This window comes from Nanorana parkeri, unplaced genomic scaffold (genome assembly GCF_000935625.1).
Source record: "Nanorana parkeri isolate BGI_ZX_2015 unplaced genomic scaffold, ASM93562v1 scaffold2322, whole genome shotgun sequence".
Taxonomy (NCBI): Eukaryota; Metazoa; Chordata; class Amphibia; order Anura; family Dicroglossidae; genus Nanorana; species Nanorana parkeri.
The window spans coordinates 112,433-117,600 of NW_017308590.1; the positions used below are offsets into that span (position 1 = coordinate 112,433).

General features: G+C 41.7%; 1 long non-coding RNA gene across 1 annotated transcript; it reads right to left on the bottom strand.

Moving 5' to 3' along the window:
• Positions 1 to 1,399: 1,399 nt before the first annotated feature.
• Positions 1,400 to 1,921, bottom strand: LOC108801372. Its single transcript, XR_001942146.1, has 5 exons — positions 1,891 to 1,921; positions 1,712 to 1,840; positions 1,647 to 1,673; positions 1,500 to 1,560; positions 1,400 to 1,415 (listed from the first exon to the last, which is right to left on the bottom strand). It is a non-coding gene; the product is annotated as an uncharacterized LOC108801372 (long non-coding RNA).
• Between the last annotated feature and the right edge of the window lie 3,247 nt (positions 1,922 to 5,168).

A 5,168-nucleotide genomic window follows, 5' to 3' on the forward strand; every position in this document is an offset into this window, starting at 1 on the left:
CCTAGAGAACCTACCTCATATTTCCAAACTTGCATCCTGAAGACCCCTCCTCACATAATCCAACCTTCATAGAATTGCAAGCCCCTCCTCATATTACCCAGCATAGAGCTACAGACTCATCCTCATATTACCCAGCATAGAGCTACAGACTCATCCTCATATTACCCAGCATAGAGCTACAGACTCATCCTCATATTACCCAGCATAGAGCTACAGACTCATCCTCATATTACCCACCTATTACCAATATATAGACCCCCTCCTCATATTACCTATTACCAATATATAGACCCCCTCCTCATATTACCTATTACCAATATATAGACCCCCTCCTCATATTACCTATTACCAATATATAGACCCCTCCTCATATTACCTATTACAGATATATAGACCCCCTCCTCATATTACATATTACATATATATAGACCCCTCCTCATATTACATATTACAGATATATAGACCCCTCCTCATATTACATATTACATACATATAGACCCCTCCTCATATTACCTATAGGCTATTACATACATATAGACCCCTCCTCATATTACCTATAGGCTATTACATACATATAGACCCCTCCTCATATTACCTATAGGCTATTACATACATATAGACCCCTCCTCATATTACCTATAGGCTATTACATACATATAGACCCCTCCTCATATTACCTATAGGCTATTACATACATATAGACCCCTCCTCATATTACCTATAGGCTATTACATACATATAGACCCCTCCTCATATTACCTATAGGCTATTACATACATATAGACCCCTCCTCATATTACCTATAGGCTATTACATACATATAGACCCCTCCTCATATTACCTATAGGCTATTACATACATATAGACCCCTCCTCATATTACCTATAGGCTATTACATACATATAGACCCCTCCTCATATTACCTATAGGCTATTACATACATATAGACCCCTCCTCATATTACCTATAGGCTATTACATACATATAGACCCCTCCTCATATTACCTATAGGCTATTACATACATATAGACCCCTCCTCATATTACCTATAGGCTATTACATACATATAGACCCCTCCTCATATTACCTATAGGCTATTACATACATATAGACCCCTCCTCATATTACCTATAGGCTATTACATACATATAGACCCCTCCTCATATTACCTATAGGCTATTACATACATATAGACCCCTCCTCATATTACCTATAGGCTATTACATACATATAGACCCCTCCTCATATTACCTATAGGCTATTACATACATATAGACCCCTCCTCATATTACCTATAGGCTATTACATACATATAGACCCCTCCTCATATTACCTATAGGCTATTACATACATATAGACCCCTCCTCATATTACCTATAGGCTATTACATACATATAGACCCCTCCTCATATTACCTATAGGCTATTACATACATATAGACCCCTCCTCATATTACATATTACACATATATATAGACCCCTCCTCATATTACCTATTACAGATATATAGACCCCTCCTCATATAACATATTACATACATATAGACCCCTCCTCATATTACCTATAGGCTATTACATACATATAGACCCCTCCTCATATTACATATTACACATATATATAGACCCCTCCTCATATTACATATTACACATATATATAGACCCCTCCTCATATTACCTATTACATATATATAGACCCCTCATATTACCTATTACAGATATATAGACCCCTCCTCATATTACCTATTACATATATATAGACCCCTCCTCATATTACCTATTACAGATATATAGACCCCTCCTCATATAACATATTACATACATATAGACCCCTCCTCATATTACCTATAGGCTATTACATACATATAGACCCCTCCTCATATTACATATTACACATATATATAGACCCCTCCTCATATTACCTATTACATACATATAGACCCCCTCCTCATATTACCTATTACATACATATAGACCCCTCCTCATATTACCCAGTACCGGTCTGGGGTCCCGATCCCACAATCTAGAAATAAAAATAATGATCTGTGCTGATCAACAAATTCAAAGATTAAAAATGTCAAATTAATAAAACCCAATTTTCAAATGTTTTACTTTTTAATTTTGTGTTTCGGATGACGTGAGATAACATGGAAGATTACTGCTCAGATCTGGAAGAAATACACGAAGCTCACCGAGACTCCAGAAGACACGTGACTCTGGTATGGGGACCGTGTTTGTCCAGCATGGAGTTTACTTTCTGATTTGTTCTACTTTTTAAAATGTTTCAAATTTTTAAGATAATGACATGTCCCTTCTAAAGAGACTCCGGCACAATGGGCACAACGGGCACAACGGTCACAACGGGCACTGAGACGGACTTACCGAAGGAGCTGAGAACCTTCACTCCCAAAATTCTGCAAAAACATTCACTTCAATTACCTCATCCTGTAAAAAGCAATTTCCATTTCACTTTGAACACCGTCGTGCAGATGAGTTTCACATGATTGGATAACTGATTGGGGAGATAATACACCCTTTTTTTTTTTAAATGGAGATTCTCAACTTTTTTTTAGTAAATCAGCCCAATGGTCTCCCCATAGGAAGAGGACTGCAGATGGGTCACCCCTTGCTCTATTGATCCCATAAGCACACCAGCATCTGAAAAGTGTTTCCAATAGAAGAAGCTTCAAAAACATTCACCCCCTGCCCCAATTCTTTCCAAGACCAGTCCCATGCTGGAGGGTTCTGGGCTGTTACCCATCTCTAGAGTCACACAGGAGGTGCAGGGATGCCGGGAAATTGATCTGTAACCTTCCTGTGTCTGGTAGGCAGGAATGCTGAACCCCAACCACCACCACCACCCCCTCAGCTGCCCCTTCAGATATTAAAAATATAAAATCAATGAACCCTTTTTCTATGCTGGGTCCTGGGATATAAAAATGAAAAGTTCTACAGTGAAGTTTGGGGATCAAGGTGTCCCCATGTACTGCCCCAAAATCAGTGAGCCCTGTGCTGTGGAAGTGAGGGGTCAGAGTCTATCATGGGATATGATCGGGGTAAGTAGCTCAACCATGAAAAGAAACATTTGTAGCAATCAATACTTGGCAAGGCAACTTTATCTCTTTGAAAAACATATACCGTGTTTCCCCGAAAATAAGACACTGTCACTATTTTTTTTTGCCTCAAAAAAACACACTAGGTCTTATTTTCGGGGGAGGTCTTATTTATTTATTTATTTTTAATGTACAACAATCCAAAGTTAATGCAAATCCAAATTAAATAATCCAAAACAGCAAAGTTAAGAATCAGGGGTGCCGTACCTTTCCAAGAGCAATTTGGTAACCGGAATAAGCGCAGCACGCTTTCACTATGGATTCCTCACAGGCGGAGTGCATTTGGTATGACTCCGCCTGTGACAGGAGGCGGGGCTATAGAAGATACATCGGCTTATGCGGCTCCGCTCCCTCCGCTGCCGCCTCGCTTCCTCTAGCGCCGGCTTCGTTGGCACCGCTGATTCTCTCCCGCGACTCTTCAGGTTCCCCCTCATGCCACCACCGGCCCTGGAAATGGTCACAACTAGGTCTTATTTTTGGGGTAGGTCTTATTTTCAGGGAAACAGGGTATATATGTACAATAAAATATTTCCAGGAAATAAAAGGCAGATTGGCGGCTCCAAACCCACCAGAAAGGAGACTCCCCAAAAAGTTAAATCGATAATATGAAATCACCTGCACTCCATACAGCGTACAGACCTTAGACGAGAGGTTGGTGCTTGAAGTGACAACACGTATGGCGCCGTGTCAGATGCAGTCCCCAATAGAAGTCACCGGCACTTGATATGTGCAAGAAGTAAAGCGCTTTTTATTAATATGCGTCAAACAGCCAACGTTTCGGGGCCACGCAGGGTCCCTTCTTCTGGGCGGCATAGTGACCATTTAATAAAAAGCGCTTTACTTCTTGCACATATCATCGAGCGCTGGTGACTTCTATCATGCCCAAAAAGTTTGGCCGCCCTGACGCTGCTGGGGAGGAATTAAAAAAAAAAACATTTAAAAGATCTCTTCTGATTGTCACATCGCGTGGGGGAAAAAATTGGATACAGAAACCAGGAAACATCAAGAATTCTATGAATAAAGAGCAGCAAGAAAAGAGAGGAGGAGCAGGAGACCCCCCTGACACAACAAGAAATACAATCCAAATGAGGGGAGCCCAAAACAAACTTTATTAACAGCAAACAGAAATAAGGAAATGTGCAATTCATCGAGAGGAATCCGCCGCCTGCAACGAGGAGATGAGAGCAGCAACTGTGACGTGGAATTAATTCATAACAACCAATCAGAGGCTATAGCTTTGAAAACTTGGTTGCTATGGGTTACGGTACACATTCCTGTTAATGAATAACGTGAAGTGAATAAAGTTTAAAAAAAAAAAAAAAAAAGATTTTGTATTTGTGAAACTAAAACACAGAAAATTTAAATTGTATCTAAAAATGAAGGAAATCCTCTTAGGGCTCCGAATGGCACAGAGAGGGGCGATGGAACATCGCAGCCTCTCTTCACTCACCCGCCACAGCGCTTCTACACCCAGCTGTACAAGAATGGGGTCACCGAGGTGGAGCCACACAGCCGGCGCGGTGATATTGTGGGAACGGACAGCGGCAACTGCACACACAGCGGGGGAGAGGGGTCACTAACACCTCTGCAGGGTATTAAACTGGGATTAATCTCGCGTTTAATCCGGGGAGCAACAAACACAGCGAGGGGACGGCTAATGACACAAACCAGCATTGTGCGAGACTGTTCGTGCAGCGCAGAGACCGCTGCGTGCAACTGTTTTTTACAGCGCCAACGCTATTGTGTGCGGCACTGACACTCCGAAACGTGACTGCGGAGAGCGTGAGGTACTAACACTGCGGTGTGTGCGGCCGCAATGCTTCTGGATGATTGTACAACACCAGCACAGCTGTGTATTAGTGCGCACTGGTGAACCGACTGATGGCAGCGTCTGTGTGCAATTGTGGCACCGGTGACACCAAAATATCCCCCCCCCGTACCCTCACACATTCAACATTGTCACCTATAGTGTATGAGGAAGTGATTGTCGTACACAATGTAACACTATCTCATAATTCTGGAGCAGAGGTGACAGTTAATTGGAGACGGGGATATAAGAA